The sequence below is a fragment of the Amblyomma mixtum genome, chromosome 5 (assembly GCF_055824585.1).
Source record: "Amblyomma mixtum isolate Tamu chromosome 5, ASM5582458v1, whole genome shotgun sequence".
Taxonomy (NCBI): domain Eukaryota; kingdom Metazoa; phylum Arthropoda; class Arachnida; order Ixodida; family Ixodidae; genus Amblyomma; species Amblyomma mixtum.
This window is the reverse complement of record NC_143016.1, coordinates 202,397,801-202,417,637: the sequence shown is the minus strand read 5'-3', so window position 1 is coordinate 202,417,637 and position 19,837 is coordinate 202,397,801.

Here is a 19,837-nt window from a genome sequence, read left to right as displayed (position 1 = left end):
ACACGGGTTTTTTTGCATCACGCATATGAAAGGGTGACCAAACAGCGCATGCATGCTCAAGAATTGATCTTATTAGGCATTTTTATATGCGGTAAGCTTGTGCTTTGGAGCAAATTAGGTCGATATGCCTGTGGATTAGGTGTGAATGTTACTCCCAGATACTGAAATCTCTTTACTTGTGATAAACTGTTTGATCTGTTTTTATAAGTGTATTTAAATGGTTATTTTTTGGTCGTAAGTGTCAAGACAACGATTTTCTTGAAATTAAATTTGCCATTTATCACTTCCATCGCAGAACACTGAAAACGCTTCATTTAGTTTCTCTTGCTGCCGTAAATAAATCTTATTGCTTTTCTTTGAAGAGACTCAGGTTTTTTTACATCACTCCCATGATAGGGTGACCAAACAGGGCATGTATGCTCTAGAATTGATCTTATTAGGCATTTTTATATGCGGTAAGCTTGTGCTTTGGAGCAAATTAGGTCGATATGCCTGTGCATTAGGTGTGAATGTTACTCCCAAAGACTGAAATCTCTTTACTTGTGATAAGTTGTTTGAGCTGTTTTTATAAGTGTATTTAAATGGTTTTTTTTGGTCGTAAGTGTCATGACAACGATTTTCTTGAAATTAAATTTGCCATTTCTCACTTGAATCGCAGAACACTGAAAACGCTTCATTTAGTTTCTCTTCCTGCCGTAAATAAATGTTATTGATTTTCTTTGAAGAGACTCAGGTTTTTTTTACATCACGCACATGATAGGGTGACCAAACAGTGCATGTATGCTACAGAATTGGTCTTATTAGGCATATTTATATGCGGTAAGCTTGTGCTTTGGAGCAAATTAGGTCGATATGCCTGTGCATTAGGTGTGAATGTGAAGACTGAAATCTCTTTACTTGTGATAAGTTGGTTGATCTGTTTTTATAAGTGTATTTAAATGGTTCTTTTTTGGTCGTAAGTGTCATGACAACGATTTTCTTGAAATTAAATTTGCCATTTATCACTTCAATCGCAGAACATTGAAAACGCTTCATTTAGTTTCTCTTGCTGCTGTAAATAAATCTTATTGCTTTTCTTTGAAGAGACTCAGGTTGTTTACATCACGCACATCATAGGGTGACCAAACAGCGCATGTATGCTCAAGAATTGTTCTTATTAGGCATTTTTATATGCGGTAAGCTGGTGCTTTGGAGCAAATTAGGTCGATATGCTTGTGCATTAGGTGTGAATGTTACTCCCAAAGACTGAAATCTCTTTACTTGTGATAAGTTGTTTGATGTATTTTTATAAGTGTATTTAAATGGTTCTTTTTTGGTCGTAAGTGTCATGACAACGATTTTCTTGAAATTAAATTTGCCATTTCTCACTTCGATCGCAAAACACTGAAAACGCATCATTTAGTTTCTCTTCCTGCCGTAAATAAATCTTATTGCTTTTCTTTGAAGCGACACAGGTTTTTTTACATCACGCACATGATAGGGTGACCAAACAGTGCATGTATGCTCAAGAATTGGTCTTATTACGCATATTTATATGCGGTAAGCTTGTGCTTTGGAGCAAATCAGGTCGATATGCCTGTGCATTAGGTGTGAATGTGAAGACTAAAATCTCTACTTGTGGTAAGTTGTTTGATCTTTTTTATAAGTGCATTTAAATGGTTCTTTTTTGGTCGTAAGTGTCATGACAACGATTTTCTTGAAATTAAATTTGCCATTTCTCACTTCAATCGCAGAACACTGAAAACGCTTCATTTAGTTTCTCTTGCTGCCGTAAATAAATCTTATTGCTTTTCTTTGAAGAGACTCAGGTTTTTTTTACATCACGCACATGAAAGGGTGACCAAACACCGCATGTATGCTCAAGAATTGATCTTATTAGGCATTTTTATATGAGGTAAGCTTGTGCTTTGGAGCAAATTAGGTCCATATGCCTGTGCATTAGGTGTGAATGTGAAGACTGAAATCTCTTTACTTGTGATAAGTTGTTTGATCTGTTTTTATAAGTGTATTTAAATGGTTCTTTTTTGGTCGTAAGTGTCATGACAACGACTTTCTTGAAATTAAATTTGCCATTTCTCACTTGAATCGCAGAACACTGAAAACGCTTCATTTAGTTCCTCTTACTGCCGTAAATAAATCTTATTGCTTTTCTTTGAAGAGACTCAGGTTTTTTTGCATCACGTACATGATAGGGTGACCAAACAGCGCATGTATGCTCAAGAATTGGTCTTATTAGGCATTTTTATATGCGGTAAGCTTGTGCTTTGGAGCAAATTACGTCGATATGCCTGTGCATTAGGTGTGAATGTGAAGACTGAAATCTACTTGTGATAAGTTGTTTGATGTCTTTTTATAAGTGTATTTAAATGGTTCTTTTTTGGTCGTAAGTGTCATGACAACGATTTTCTTGAAATTAAATTTGCCATTTCTCACTTCGATCGCAAAACACTGAAAACGCTTCATTTAGTTTCTCTTGCTGCCGTAAATACATCTTATTGCTTTTCTTTGAAGAGACTCAGGTTTTTTTACATCACTCACATGATAGGGTGACCAAACAGGGCATGTATGCTCTAGAATTGATCTTATTAGGCATTTTTATATGCGGTAAGCTTGTGCTTTGGAGCAAATTAGGTCGATATGCCTGTGCATTAGGTGTGAATGTTACTCCCAAAGACTGAAATCTCTTTAATTGTGATAAGTTGTTGGAGTTGTTTTTATAAGTGTATTTAAATGGTTTTTTTTGGTCGTAAGTGTCATGACAACGATTTTCTTGAAATTAAATTTGCCATTTCTCACTTGAATCGCAGAACACTGAAAACGCATCATTTAGTTTCTCTTCCTGCCGTAAATAAATCTTATTGCTTTTCTTTGAAGCGACACAGGTTTTTTTACATCACGCACATGATAGGGTGACCAAACAGTGCATGTATGCTCAAGAATTGGTCTTATTACGCATATTTATATGCGGTAAGCTTGTGGAGCAAATTAGGTCGATATGCCTGTGCATTAGGTGTGAATGTGAAGACTGAAATCTCTTTACTTGTGATAAGTTGTTTGATCTGTTTTTATAAGTGTATTTAAATGGTTCTTTTTTGGTCGTAAGTGTCATGACAACGATTTTCTTCAAATTAAATTTGCCATTTCTCACTTCAATCGCAGAACACTGAAAACGCTTCATTTAGTTTCTCTTGCTGCTATAAATAAATCTTATTGCTTTTCTTTGAAGAGACTCAGGTTTTTTTACATCACGCACATGATAGGGTGACCAAACAGCGCATGTAGGCTCTAGAATTGGTCTTATTAGGCATTTTTATATGCGGTAAGCTGGTGCTTTGGAGCAAATTAGGTCGATATGCCTGTGGATTAGGTGTGAATGTTACTCCCAAATACTGAAATCTCTTTACTTGTGATAAGTTGTTTGATCTGTTTTTATAAGTGTATTTAAATGGTTCTTTTTTGGTCGTAAGTGTCATGACAACGATTTTCTTGAAATTAAATTTGCCATTTATCACTTCAATCGCAGAACACTGAAAACGCTTCATTTAGTTTCTCTTGCTGCCGTAAATAAATCTTATTGCTTTTCTTTGAAGAGACTCAGGTTTTTTTACATCACTCACATGATAGGGTGATCAAACAGGGCATGTATGCTCTAGAATTGATCTTATTAGGCATTTTTATATGCGGTAAGCTTGTGCTTTGGAGCAAATTAGGTCGATATGCCTGTGCATTAGGTGTGAATGTTACTCCCAAAGACTGAAATCTCTTTAATTGTGATAAGTTGTTTGAGTTGTTTTTATAAGTGTATTTAAATGGTTTTTTTTTGGTCGTAAGTGTCATGACAACGATTTTCTTGAAATTAAATTTGCCATTTCTCACTTGAATCGCAGAACACTGAAAACGCATCATTTAGTTTCTCTTCCTGCCGTAAATAAATCTTATTGCTTTTCTTTGAAGCGACACAGGTTTTTTTACATCACGCACATGATAGGGTGACCAAACAGTGCATGTATGCTCAAGAATTGGTCTTATTACGCATATTTATATGCGGTAAGCTTGTGCTTTGGAGCAAATCAGGTCGATATGCCTGTGCATTAGGTGTGAATGTGAAGACTAAAATCTCTACTTGTGGTAAGTTGTTTGATCTTTTTTATAAGTGCATTTAAATGGTTCTTTTTTGGTCGTAAGTGTCATGACAACGATTTTCTTGAAATTAAATTTGCCATTTCTCACTTCAATCGCAGAACACTGAAAACGCTTCATTTAGTTTCTCTTGCTGCCGTAAATAAATCTTATTGCTTTTCTTTGAAGAGACTCAGGTTTTTTTTACATCACGCACATGAAAGGGTGACCAAACACCGCATGTATGCTCAAGAATTGATCTTATTAGGCATTTTTATATGAGGTAAGCTTGTGCTTTGGAGCAAATTAGGTCCATATGCCTGTGCATTAGGTGTGAATGTGAAGACTGAAATCTCTTTACTTGTGATAAGTTGTTTGATCTGTTTTTATAAGTGTATTTAAATGGTTCTTTTTTGGTCGTAAGTGTCATGACAACGACTTTCTTGAAATTAAATTTGCCATTTCTCACTTGAATCGCAGAACACTGAAAACGCTTCATTTAGTTCCTCTTACTGCCGTAAATAAATCTTATTGCTTTTCTTTGAAGAGACTCAGGTTTTTTTGCATCACGTACATGATAGGGTGACCAAACAGCGCATGTATGCTCAAGAATTGGTCTTATTAGGCATTTTTATATGCGGTAAGCTTGTGCTTTGGAGCAAATTACGTCGATATGCCTGTGCATTAGGTGTGAATGTGAAGACTGAAATCTACTTGTGATAAGTTGTTTGATGTCTTTTTATAAGTGTATTTAAATGGTTCTTTTTTGGTCGTAAGTGTCATGACAACGATTTTCTTGAAATTAAATTTGCCATTTCTCACTTCGATCGCAAAACACTGAAAACGCTTCATTTAGTTTCTCTTGCTGCCGTAAATACATCTTATTGCTTTTCTTTGAAGAGACTCAGGTTTTTTTACATCACTCACATGATAGGGTGACCAAACAGGGCATGTATGCTCTAGAATTGATCTTATTAGGCATTTTTATATGCGGTAAGCTTGTGCTTTGGAGCAAATTAGGTCGATATGCCTGTGCATTAGGTGTGAATGTTACTCCCAAAGACTGAAATCTCTTTAATTGTGATAAGTTGTTGGAGTTGTTTTTATAAGTGTATTTAAATGGTTTTTTTTGGTCGTAAGTGTCATGACAACGATTTTCTTGAAATTAAATTTGCCATTTCTCACTTGAATCGCAGAACACTGAAAACGCATCATTTAGTTTCTCTTCCTGCCGTAAATAAATCTTATTGCTTTTCTTTGAAGCGACACAGGTTTTTTTACATCACGCACATGATAGGGTGACCAAACAGTGCATGTATGCTCAAGAATTGGTCTTATTACGCATATTTATATGCGGTAAGCTTGTGGAGCAAATTAGGTCGATATGCCTGTGCATTAGGTGTGAATGTGAAGACTGAAATCTCTTTACTTGTGATAAGTTGTTTGATCTGTTTTTATAAGTGTATTTAAATGGTTCTTTTTTGGTCGTAAGTGTCATGACAACGATTTTCTTGAAATTAAATTTGCCATTTCTCACTTCAATCGCACAACACTGAAAACGCTTCATTTAGTTTCTCTTGCTGCCGTAAATAAATCTTATTGCTTTTCTTTGAAGAGACTCAGGTTTTTTTACATCACGCACATGTAGGGGGACCAAACAGCGCATGTATGCTCAAGAATTGGTCTTATTAGGCATTTTTATATGCGGTAAGCTTGTGCTTTGGAGCAAATTAGGTCGATATGCCTGTGCATTAGGTGTGAATGTGAAGACTGAAATCTCTACTTGTGATAAGTTGTTTGATCTTTTTTATAAGTGCATTTAAATGGTTCTTTTTTGGTCGTAAGTGTCATGACAACGATTTTCTTGAAATTAAATTTGCCATTTCTCACTTCAATCGCAGAACACTGAAAACGCTTCATTTAGTTTCTCTTGCTGCCGTAAATAAATCTTATTGCTTTTCTTTGAAGCGACACAGGTTTTTTTACATCACGCACATGATAGGGTGACCAAACAGTGCATGTATGCTCAAGAATTGGTCTTATTACGCATATTTATATGCGGTAAGCTTGTGGAGCAAATTAGGTCGATATGCCTGTGCATTAGGTGTGAATGTGAAGACTGAAATCTCTTTACTTGTGATAAGTTGTTTGATCTGTTTTTATAAGTGTATTTAAATGGTTCTTTTTTGGTCGTAAGTGTCATGACAACGATTTTCTTGAAATTAAATTTGCCATTTCTCACTTCAATCGCACAACACTGAAAACGCTTCATTTAGTTTCTCTTGCTGCCGTAAATAAATCTTATTGCTTTTCTTTGAAGAGACTCAGGTTTTTTTTACATCACGCATATGAAAGGGTGACCAAACAGCGCATGCATGCTCAAGAATTGATTTTATTAGGCATTTTTATATGCGGTAAGCTTGTGCTTTGGAGCAAATTAGATCGAAATGCCTGTGGATTAGGTGTGAATGTTACTCCCAGATACTGAAATCTCTTTACTTGTGATAAGTTGTTTGATCTCTTTTTATAAGTGTATTTAAATGGTTCTTTTTGGTCGTAAGTTTCATGACACCGATTTTCTTGAAATTAAATTTCCCATTTCTCACTTTAATCGCAGAACATTGAAAACGCTTCATTTAGTTTCTCTTGCTGCTGTAAATAAATCTTATTGCTTTTCTTTGAAGAGACTCAGGTTTTTTTACATCACGCACATGATAGGGTGACCAAACAGCGCATGTATGCTCAAGAATTGTTCTTATTAGGCATTTTTATATGCGGTAAGATGGTGCTTTGGAGCAAATTAGGTCGATATGCCTGTCCATTAGGTGTGAATGTTACTCCCAAAGACTGAAATCTCTTTACTTGTGATAAGTTGTTTGATCTCTTTTTATAAGTGTATTTAAATGGTTCTTTTTTGGTCGTAAGTTTCATGACACCGATTTTCTTGAAATTAAATTTCCCATTTCTCACTTTAATCGCAGAACATTGAAAACGCTTCATTTAGTTTCTCTTGCTGCTGTAAATAAATCTTATTGCTTTTCTTTGAAGAGACTCAGGTTTTTTACATCACGCACATGATAGGGTGACCAAACAGCGCATGTATGCTCAAGAATTGGTCTTATTAGGCATTTTTATATGCGGTAAGCTTGTGCTTTGGAGCAAATTAGATCGAAATGCCTGTGGATTAGGTGTGAATGTTACTCCCAAAGACTGAAATCTCTTTACTTGTGATAAGTTGTTTGATCTCTTTTTATAAGTGTATTTAAATGGTTCTTTTTTGGTCGTAAGTTTCATGACACCGATTTTCTTGAAATTAAATTTCCCATTTCTCACTTTAATCGCAGAACATTGAAAACGCTTCATTTAGTTTCTCTTGCTGCTGTAAATAAATCTTATTGCTTTTCTTTGAAGAGACTCAGGTTTTTTACATCACGCACATGATAGGGTGACCAAACAGCGCATGTATGCTCAAGAATTGGTCTTATTAGGCATTTTTATATGCGGTAAGCTTGTGCTTTGGAGCAAATTAGATCGAAATGCCTGTGGATTAGGTGTGAATGTTACTCCCAGATACTGAAATCTCTTTACTTTTGATAAGTTGTTTGATCTCTTTTTATAAGTGTATTTAAATGGTTCTTTTTTGGTCGTAAGTGTCATGACAACGATTTTCTTGAAATTAAATTTGCCATTTCTCACTTCGATCGCAAAACACTGAAAACGCTTCATTTAGTTTCTCTTGCTGCCGTAAATACATCTTATTGCTTTTCTTTGAAGAGACACGGGTTTTTTTGCATCACGCATATGAAAGGGTGACCAAACAACGCATGCATGCTCAAGAATTGATCTTATTAGGCATTTTTATATGCGGTAAGCTTGTGCTTTGGAGCAAATTAGGTCGATATGCCTGTGGATTAGGTGTGAATGTTACTCCCAGATACTGAAATCTCTTTACTTGTGATAAACTGTTTGATCTGTTTTTATAAGTGTATTTAAATGGTTATTTTTTGGTCGTAAGTGTCATGACAACGATTTTCTTGAAATTAAATTTGCCATTTATCACTTCCATCGCAGAACACTGAAAACGCTTCATTTAGTTTCTCTTGCTGCCGTAAATAAATCTTATTGCTTTTCTTTGAAGAGACTCAGGTTTTTTTACATCACTCCCATGATAGGGTGACCAAACAGGGCATGTATGCTCTAGAATTGATCTTATTAGGCATTTTAATATGCGGTAAGCTTGTGCTTTGGAGCAAATTAGGTCGATATGCCTGTGCATTAGGTGTGAATGTTACTCCCAAAGACTGAAATCTCTTTACTTGTGATAAGTTGCTTGAGCTGTTTTTATAAGTGTATTTAAATGGTTTTTTTTGGTCGTAAGTGTCATGACAACGATTTTCTTGAAATTAAATTTGCCATTTCTCACTTGAATCGCAGAACACTGAAAACGCTTCATTTAGTTTCTCTTCCTGCCGTAAATAAATGTTATTGATTTTCTTTGAAGAGACTCAGGTTTTTTTTTACATCACGCACATGATAGGGTGACCAAACAGTGCATGTATGCTACAGAATTGGTCTTATTAGGCATATTTATATGCGGTAAGCTTGTGCTTTGGAGCAAATTAGGTCGATATGCCTGTGCATTAGGTGTGAATGTGAAGACTGAAATCTCTTTACTTGTGATAAGTTGTTTGATCTGTTTTTATAAGTGTATTTAAATGGTTCTTTTTTGGTCGTAAGTGTCATGACAACGATTTTCTTGAAATTAAATTTGCCATTTATCACTTCAATCGCAGAACACTGAAAACGCTTCATTTAGTTTCTCTTGCTGCCGTAAATAAATCTTATTGCTTTTCTTTGAAGAGACTCAGGTTTTTTTACATCACTCACATGATAGGGTGACCAAACAGGGCATGTATGCTCTAGAATTGATCTTATTAGGCATTTTTATATGCGGTAAGCTTGTGCTTTGGAGCAAATTAGGTCGATATGCCTGTGGATTAGGTGTGAATGTTACTCCCAAATACTGAAATCTCTTTAATTGTGATAAGTTGTTTGAATTGTTTTATAAGTGTATTTAAATGGTTTTTTTTTGGTCGTAAGTGTCATGACAACGATTTTCTTGAAATTAAATTTGCCATTTCTCACTTGAATCGCAGAACACTGAAAACGCATCATTTAGTTTCTCTTCCTGCCGTAAATAAATCTTATTGCTTTTCTTTGAAGCGACACAGGTTTTTTTACATCACGCACATGATAGGGTGACCAAACAGTGCATATGCGGTAAGCTTGTGGAGCAAATTAGGTCGATATGCCTGTGCATTAGGTGTGAATGTGAAGACTGAAATCTCTTTACTTGTGATAAGTTGTTTGATCTGTTTTTATAAGTGTATTTAAATGGTTCTTTTTTGGTCGTAAGTGTCATGACAACGATTTTCTTGAAATTAAATTTGCCATTTCTCACTTCTATCGCAGAACACTGAAAACACTTCATTTAGTTTCTCTTGCTGCCGTAAATAAATCTTATTGCTTTTCTTTGAAGAGACTCAGGTTTTTTTACATCACGCACATGTAGGGGGACCAAACAGCGCATGTATGCTCAAGAATTGGTCTTATTAGGCATTTTTATATGCGGTAAGCTTGTGCTTTGGAGCAAATTAGGTCGATATGCCTGTGCATTAGGTGTGAATGTGAAGACTGAAATCTCTACTTGTGATAAGTTGTTTGATCTTTTTTATAAGTGCATTTAAATGGTTCTTTTTTGGTCGTAAGTGTCATGACAACGATTTTCTTGAAATTAAATTTGCCATTTCTCACTTCAATCGCAGAACACTGAAAACGCTTCATTTAGTTTCTCTTGCTGCCGTAAATAAATCTTATTGCTTTTCTTTGAAGAGACTCAGGTTTTTTTTACATCACGCACATGAAAGGGTGACCAAACAGCGCATGCATGCTCAAGAATTGATTTTATAAGGCATTTTTATATGCGGTAAGCTTGTGCTTTGGAGCAAATTAGGTCGATACGCCTGTGCATTAGGTGTGAATGTTACTCCCAAAGACTAAAATCTATTTACTTGTGATAAGTGTTTTGATCTGTTTTTATAAGTGTATTTAATTGGTTCTTTTTTGGTCGTAAGTGTCATGACAACGATTTTCTTGAAATTAAATTTGCCATTTATCACTTCCATCGCAGAACACTGAAAACGCTTCATTTAGTTTCTGTTGCTGCCGTAAATAAATTTTATTGCTTTTCTTTGAAGAGACTCAGGTTTTTTTACATCACTCCCATGATAGGGTGACCAAACAGGGCATGTATGCTCTAGAATTGATCTTATTAGGCATTTTTATATGCGGTAAGCTTGTGCTTTGGAGCAAATTAGGTCGATATGCCTGTGCATTAGGTGTGAATGTTACTCCCAAAGACTGAAATCTCTTTACTTGTGATAAGTTGTTTGATCTCTTTTTATAAGTGTATTTAAATGGTTCTTTTTTGGTCGTAAGTTTCATGACACCGATTTTCTTGAAATTAAATTTCCCATTTCTCACTTTAATCGCAGAACATTGAAAACGCTTCATTTAGTTTCTCTTGCTGCTGTAAATAAATCTTATTGCTTTTCTTTGAAGAGACTCAGGTTTTTTACATCACGCACATGATAGGGTGACCAAACAGCGCATGTATGCTCAAGAATTGTTCTTATTAGGCATTTTTATATGCGGTAAGCTGGTGCTTTGGAGCAAATTAGGTCGATATGCCTGTGCATTAGGTGTGAATGTTACTCCCAAAGACTGAAATCTCTTTACTTGTGATAAGTTGTTTGATGTATTTTTATAAGTGTATTTAAATGGTTCTTTTTTGGTCGTAAGTGTCATGACAACGATTTTCTTGAAATTAAATTTGCCATTTCTCACTTCGATCGCAAAACACTGAAAACGCTTCATTTAGTTTCTCTTGCTGCCGTAAATACATCTTATTGCTTTTCTTTGAAGAGACATGGGTTTTTTTGCATCACGCATATGAAAGGGTGACCAAACAGCGCATGCATGCTCAAGAATTGATCTTATTAGGCATTTTTATATGCGGTAAGCTTGTGCTTTGGAGCAAATTAGGTCGATATGCCTGTGGATTAGGTGTGAATGTTACTCCCAGATACTGAAATCTCTTTACTTGTGATAAACTGTTTGATCTGTTTTTATAAGTGTATTTAAATGGTTATTTTTTGGTCGTAAGTGTCATGACAACGATTTTCTTGAAATTAAATTTGCCATTTATCACTTCCATCGCAGAACACTGAAAACGCTTCATTTAGTTTCTCTTGCTGCCGTAAATAAATTTTATTGCTTTTCTTTGAAGAGACTCAGGTTTTTTTACATCACTCCCATGATAGGGTGACCAAACAGGGCATGTATGCTCTAGAATTGATCTTATTAGGCATTTTTATATGCGGTAAGCTTGTGCTTTGGAGCAAATTAGGTCGATATGCCTGTGCATTAGGTGTGAATGTTACTCCCAAAGACTGAAATCTCTTTACTTGTGATAAGTTGTTTGAGCTGTTTTTATAAGTGTATTTAAATGGTTTTTTTTGGTCGTAAGTGTCATGACAACGATTTTCTTGAAATTAAATTTGCCATTTCTCACTTGAATCGCAGAACACTGAAAACGCTTCATTTAGTTTCTCTTCCTGCCGTAAATAAATGTTATTGATTTTCTTTGAAGAGACTCAGGTTTTTTTACATCACGCACATGATAGGGTGACCAAACAGTGCATGTATGCTACAGAATTGGTCTTATTAGGCATATTTATATGCGGTAAGCTTGTGCTTTGGAACAAATTAGGTCGATATGCCTGTGCATTAGGTGTGAATGTGAAGACTGAAATCTCTTTACTTGTGATAAGTTGTTTGATCTGTTTTTATAAGTGTATTTAAATGGTTCTTTTTTGGTCGTAAGTTTCATGACAACGATTTTCTTCAAATTAAATTTGCCATTTCTCACTTCAATCGCAGAACACTGAAAACGCTTCATTTAGTTTCTCTTGCTGCTGTAAATAAATCTTATTGCTTTTTTTTGAAGAGACTCAGGTTTTTTTACATCACGCACATGATAGGGTGACCAAACAGCGCATGTAGGCTCTAGAATTGGTCTTATTAGGCATTTTTATATGCGGTAAGCTGGTGCTTTGGAGCAAATTAGGTCGATATGCCTGTGGATTAGGTGTGAATGTTACTCCCAAATACTGAAATCTCTTTACTTGTGATAAGTTGTTTGATCTGTTTTTATAAGTGTATTTAAATGGTTCTTTTTTGGTCGTAAGTGTCATGACAACGATTTTCTTGAAATTAAATTTGCCATTTATCACTTCAATCGCAGAACACTGAAAACGCTTCATTTAGTTTCTCTTGCTGCCGTAAATAAATCTTATTGCTTTTCTTTGAAGAGACTCAGGTTTTTTTACATCACTCCCATGATAGGGTGACCAAACAGGGCATGTATGCTCTAGAATTGATCTTATTAGGCATTTTTATATGCGGTAAGCTTGTGCTTTGGAGCAAATTAGGTCGATATGCCTGTGCATTAGGTGTGAATGTTACTCCCAAAGACTGAAATCTCTTTACTTGTGATAAGTTGTTTGATCTCTTTTTATAAGTGTATTTAAATGGTTCTTTTTTGGTCGTAAGTTTCATGACACCGATTTTCTTGAAATTAAATTTCCCATTTCTCACTTTAATCGGAGAACATTGAAAACGCTTCATTTAGTTTCTCTTGCTGCTGTAAATAAATCTTATTGCTTTTCTTTGAAGAGACTCAGGTTTTTTACATCACGCACATGATAGGGTGACCAAACAGCGCATGTATGCTCAAGAATTGTTCTTATTAGGCATTTTTATATGCGGTAAGCTGGTGCTTTGGAGCAAATTAGGTCGATATGCCTGTGCATTAGGTGTGAATGTTACTCCCAAAGACTGAAATCTCTTTACTTGTGATAAGTTGTTTGATGTATTTTTATAAGTGTATTTAAATGGTTCTTTTTTGGTCGTAAGTGTCATGACAACGATTTTCTTGAAATTAAATTTGCCATTTCTCACTTCGATCGCAAAACACTGAAAACGCTTCATTTAGTTTCTCTTGCTGCCGTAAATACATCTTATTGCTTTTCTTTGAAGAGACACGGGTTTTTTTGCATCACGCATATGAAAGGGTGACCAAACAGCGCATGCATGCTCAAGAATTGATCTTATTAGGCATTTTTATATGCGGTAAGCTTGTGCTTTGGAGCAAATTAGGTCGATATGCCTGCGGATTAGGTGTGAATGTTACTCCCAGATACTGAAATCTCTTTACTTGTGATAAACTGTTTGATCTGTTTTTATAAGTGTATTTAAATGGTTATTTTTTGGTCGTAAGTGTCATGACAACGATTTTCTTGAAATTAAATTTGCCATTTATCACTTCCATCGCAGAACACTGAAAACGCTTCATTTAGTTTCTCTTGCTGCCGTAAATAAATTTTATTGCTTTTCTTTGAAGAGACTCATGTTTTTTTACATCACTCCCATGATAGGGTGACCAAACAGGGCATGTATGCTCTAGAATTGATCTTATTAGGCATTTTTATATGCGGTAAGCTTGTGCTTTGGAGCAAATTAGGTCGATATGCCTGTGCATTAGGTGTGAATGTTACTCCCAAAGACTGAAATCTCTTTACTTGTGATAAGTTGTTTGAGCTGTTTTTATAAGTGTATTTAAATGGTTTTTTTTGGTCGTAAGTGTCATGACAACGATTTTCTTGAAATTAAATTTGCCATTTCTCACTTGAATCGCAGAACACTGAAAACGCTTCATTTAGTTTCTCTTCCTGCCGTAAATAAATGTTATTGATTTTCTTTGAAGAGACTCAGGTTTTTTTACATCACGCACATGATAGGGTGACCAAACAGTGCATGTATGCTACAGAATTGGTCTTATTAGGCATATTTATATGCGGTAAGCTTGTGCTTTGGAACAAATTAGGTCGATATGCCTGTGCATTAGGTGTGAATGTGAAGACTGAAATCTCTTTACTTGTGATAAGTTGTTTGATCTGTTTTTATAAGTGTATTTAAATGGTTCTTTTTTGGTCGTAAGTTTCATGACAACGATTTTCTTCAAATTAAATTTGCCATTTCTCACTTCAATCGCAGAACACTGAAAACGCTTCATTTAGTTTCTCTTGCTGCTGTAAATAAATCTTATTGCTTTTTTTTGAAGAGACTCAGGTTTTTTTACATCACGCACATGATAGAGTGACCAAACAGCGCATGTAGGCTCTAGAATTGGTCTTATTAGGCATTTTTATATGCGGTAAGCTGGTGCTTTGGAGCAAATTAGGTCGATATGCCTGTGGATTAGGTGTGAATGTTACTCCCAAATACTGAAATCTCTTTACTTGTGATAAGTTGTTTGATCTGTTTTTATAAGTGTATTTAAATGGTTCTTTTTTGGTCGTAAGTGTCATGACAACGATTTTCTTGAAATTAAATTTGCCATTTATCACTTCAATCGCAGAACACTGAAAACGCTTCATTTAGTTTCTCTTGCTGCCGTAAATAAATCTTATTGCTTTTCTTTGAAGAGACTCAGGTTTTTTTACATCACTCACATGATAGGGTGACCAAACAGGGCATGTATGCTCTAGAATTGATCTTATTAGGCATTTTTATATGCGGTAAGCTTGTGCTTTGGAGCAAATTAGGTCGATATGCCTGTGCATTAGGTGTGAATGTTACTCCCAAAGACTGAAATCTCTTTAATTGTGATAAGTTGTTTGAGTTGTTTTTATAAGTGTATTTAAATGGTTTTTTTTTGGTCGTAAGTGTCATGACAACGATTTTCTTGAAATTAAATTAGCCATTTCTCACTTGAATCGCAGAACACTGAAAACGCATCATTTAGTTTCTCTTCCTGCCGTAAATAAATCTTATTGCTTTTGTTTGAAGCGACACAGGTTTTTTTACATCACGCACATGATAGGGTGACCAAACAGTGCATGTATGCTCAAGAATTGGTCTTATTACGCATATTTATATGCGGTAAGCTTGTGGAGCAAATTAGGTCGATATGCCTGTGCATTAGGTGTGAATGTGAAGACTGAAATCTCTTTACTTGTGATAAGTTGCTTGAGCTGTTTTTATAAGTGTATTTAAATGGTTTTTTTTGGTCGTAAGTGTCATGACAACGATTTTCTTGAAATTAAATTTGCCATTTCTCACTTGAATCGCAGAACACTGAAAACGCTTCATTTAGTTTCTCTTCCTGCCGTAAATAAATGTTATTGATTTTCTTTGAAGAGACTCAGGTTTTTTTTTACATCACGCACTTGATAGGGTGACCAAACAGTGCATGTATGCTACAGAATTGGTCTTATTAGGCATATTTATATGCGGTAAGCTTGTGCTTTGGAGCAAATTAGGTCGATATGCCTGTGCATTAGGTGTGAATGTGAAGACTGAAATCTCTTTACTTGTGATAAGTTGTTTGATCTGTTTTTATAAGTGTATTTAAATGGTTCTTTTTTGGTCGTAAGTGTCATGACAACGATTTTCTTGAAATTAAATTTGCCATTTATCACTTCAATCGCAGAACACTGAAAACGCTTCATTTAGTTTCTCTTGCTGCCGTAAATAAATCTTATTGCTTTTCTTTGAAGAGACTCAGGTTTTTTTACATCACTCACATGATAGGGTGACCAAACAGGGCATGTATGCTCTAGAATTGATCTTATTAGGCATTTTTATATGCGGTAAGCTTGTGCTTTGGAGCAAATTAGGTCGATATGCCTGTGGATTAGGTGTGAATGTTACTCCCAAATACTGAAATCTCTTTAATTGTGATAAGTTGTTTGAATTGTTTTATAAGTGTATTTAAATGGTTTTTTTTTGGTCGTAAGTGTCATGACAACGATTTTCTTGAAATTAAATTTGCCATTTCTCACTTGAATCGCAGAACACTGAAAACGCATCATTTAGTTTCTCTTCCTGCCGTAAATAAATCTTATTGCTTTTCTTTGAAGCGACACAGGTTTTTTTACATCACGCACATGATAGGGTGACCAAACAGTGCATATGCGGTAAGCTTGTGGAGCAAATTAGGTCGATATGCCTGTGCATTAGGTGTGAATGTGAAGACTGAAATCTCTTTACTTGTGAAAAGTTGTTTGATCTGTTTTTATAAGTGTATTTAAATGGTTCTTTTTTGGTCGTAAGTGTCATGACAACGATTTTCTTGAAATTAAATTTGCCATTTCTCACTTCTATCGCAGAACACTGAAAACACTTCATTTAGTTTCTCTTGCTGCCGTAAATAAATCTTATTGCTTTTCTTTGAAGAGACTCAGGTTTTTTTACATCACGCACATGTAGGGGGACCAAACAGCGCATGTATGCTCAAGAATTGGTCTTATTAGGCATTTTTATATGCGGTAAGCTTGTGCTTTGGAGCAAATTAGGTCGATATGCCTGTGCATTAGGTGTGAATGTGAAGACTGAAATCTCTACTTGTGATAAGTTGTTTGATCTTTTTTATAAGTGCATTTAAATGGTTCTTTTTTGGTCGTAAGTGTCATGACAACGATTTTCTTGAAATTAAATTTGCCATTTCTCACTTCAATCGCAGAACACTGAAAACGCTTCATTTAGTTTCTCTTGCTGCCGTAAATAAATCTTATTGCTTTTCTTTGAAGAGACTCAGGTTTTTTTTACATCACGCACATGAAAGGGTGACCAAACAGCGCATGCATGCTCAAGAATTGATTTTATAAGGCATTTTTATATGCGGTAAGCTTGTGCTTTGGAGCAAATTAGGTCGATACGCCTGTGCATTAGGTGTGAATGTTACTCCCAAAGACTAAAATCTATTTACTTGTGATAAGTGTTTTGATCTGTTTTTATAAGTGTATTTAATTGGTTCTTTTTTGGTCGTAAGTGTCATGACAACGATTTTCTTGAAATTAAATTTGCCATTTATCACTTCCATCGCAGAACACTGAAAACGCTTCATTTAGTTTCTCTTGCTGCCGTAAATAAATTTTATTGCTTTTCTTTGAAGAGACTCAGGTTTTTTTACATCACTCCCATGATAGGGTGACCAAACAGGGCATGTATGCTCTAGAATTGATCTTATTAGGCATTTTTATATGCGGTAAGCTTGTGCTTTGGAGCAAATTAGGTCGATATGCCTGTGCATTAGGTGTGAATGTTACTCCCAAAGACTGAAATCTCTTTACTTGTGATAAGTTGTTTGATCTCTTTTTATAAGTGTATTTAAATGGTTCTTTTTTGGTCGTAAGTTTCATGACACCGATTTTCTTGAAATTAAATTTCCCATTTCTCACTTTAATCGCAGAACATTGAAAACGCTTCATTTAGTTTCTCTTGCTGCTGTAAATAAATCTTATTGCTTTTCTTTGAAGAGACTCAGGTTTTTTACATCACGCACATGATAGGGTGACCAAACAGCGCATGTATGCTCAAGAATTGTTCTTATTAGGCATTTTTATATGCGGTAAGCTGGTGCTTTGGAGCAAATTAGGTCGATATGCCTGTGCATTAGGTGTGAATGTTACTCCCAAAGACTGAAATCTCTTTACTTGTGATAAGTTGTTTGATGTATTTTTATAAGTGTATTTAAATGGTTCTTTTTTGGTCGTAAGTGTCATGACAACGATTTTCTTGAAATTAAATTTGCCATTTCTCACTTCGATCGCAAAACACTGAAAACGCTTCATTTAGTTTCTCTTGCTGCCGTAAATACATCTTATTGCTTTTCTTTGAAGAGACATGGGTTTTTTGCATCACGCATATGAAAGGGTGACCAAACAGCGCATGCATGCTCAAGAATTGATCTTATTAGGCATTTTTATATGCGGTAAGCTTGTGCTTTGGAGCAAATTAGGTCGATATGCCTGTGGATTAGGTGTGAATGTTACTCCCAGATACTGAAATCTCTTTACTTGTGATAAACTGTTTGATCTGTTTTTATAAGTGTATTTAAATGGTTATTTTTTGGTCGTAAGTGTCATGACAACGATTTTCTTGAAATTAAATTTGCCATTTATCACTTCCATCGCAGAACACTGAAAACGCTTCATTTAGTTTCTCTTGCTGCCGTAAATAAATTTTATTGCTTTTCTTTGAAGAGACTCAGGTTTTTTTACATCACTCCCATGATAGGGTGACCAAACAGGGCATGTATGCTCTAGAATTGATCTTATTAGGCATTTTTATATGCGGTAAGCTTGTGCTTTGGAGCAAATTAGGTCGATATGCCTGTGCATTAGGTGTGAATGTTACTCCCAAAGACTGAAATCTCTTTACTTGTGATAAGTTGTTTGAGCTGTTTTTATAAGTGTATTTAAATGGTTTTTTTTGGTCGTAAGTGTCATGACAACGATTTTCTTGAAATTAAATTTGCCATTTCTCACTTGAATCGCAGAACACTGAAAACGCTTCATTTAGTTTCTCTTCCTGCCGTAAATAAATGTTATTGATTTTCTTTGAAGAGACTCAGGTTTTTTTACATCACGCACATGATAGGGTGACCAAACAGTGCATGTATGCTACAGAATTGGTCTTATTAGGCATATTTATATGCGGTAAGCTTGTGCTTTGGAACAAATTAGGTCGATATGCCTGTGCATTAGGTGTGAATGTGAAGACTGAAATCTCTTTACTTGTGATAAGTTGTTTGATCTGTTTTTATAAGTGTATTTAAATGGTTCTTTTTTGGTCGTAAGTTTCATGACAACGATTTTCTTCAAATTAAATTTGCCATTTCTCACTTCAATCGCAGAACACTGAAAACGCTTCATTTAGTTTCTCTTGCTGCTGTAAATAAATCTTATTGCTTTTTTTTGAAGAGACTCAGGTTTTTTTACATCACGCACATGATAGGGTGACCAAACAGCGCATGTAGGCTCTAGAATTGGTCTTATTAGGCATTTTTATATGCGGTAAGCTGGTGCTTTGGAGCAAATTAGGTCGATATGCCTGTGGATTAGGTGTGAATGTTACTCCCAAATACTGAAATCTCTTTACTTGTGATAAGTTGTTTGATCTGTTTTTATAAGTGTATTTAAATGGTTCTTTTTTGGTCGTAAGTGTCATGACAACGATTTTCTTGAAATTAAATTTGCCATTTATCACTTCAATCGCAGAACACTGAAAACGCTTCATTTAGTTTCTCTTGCTGCCGTAAATAAATCTTATTGCTTTTCTTTGAAGAGACTCAGGTTTTTTTACATCACTCCCATGATAGGGTGACCAAACAGGGCATGTATGCTCTAGAATTGATCTTATTAGGCATTTTTATATGCGGTAAGCTTGTGCTTTGGAGCAAATTAGGTCGATATGCCTGTGCATTAGGTGTGAATGTTACTCCCAAAGACTGAAATCTCTTTACTTGTGATAAGTTGTTTGATCTCTTTTTATAAGTGTATTTAAATGGTTCTTTTTTGGTCGTAAGTTTCATGACACCGATTTTCTTGAAATTAAATTTCCCATTTCTGACTTTAATCGCAGAACATTGAAAACGCTTCATTTAGTTTCTCTTGCTGCTGTAAATAAATCTTATTGCTTTTCTTTGAAGAGACTCAGGTTTTTTACATCACGCACATGATAGGGTGACCAAACAGCGCATGTATGCTCAAGAATTGTTCTTATTAGGCATTTTTATATGCGGTAAGCTGGT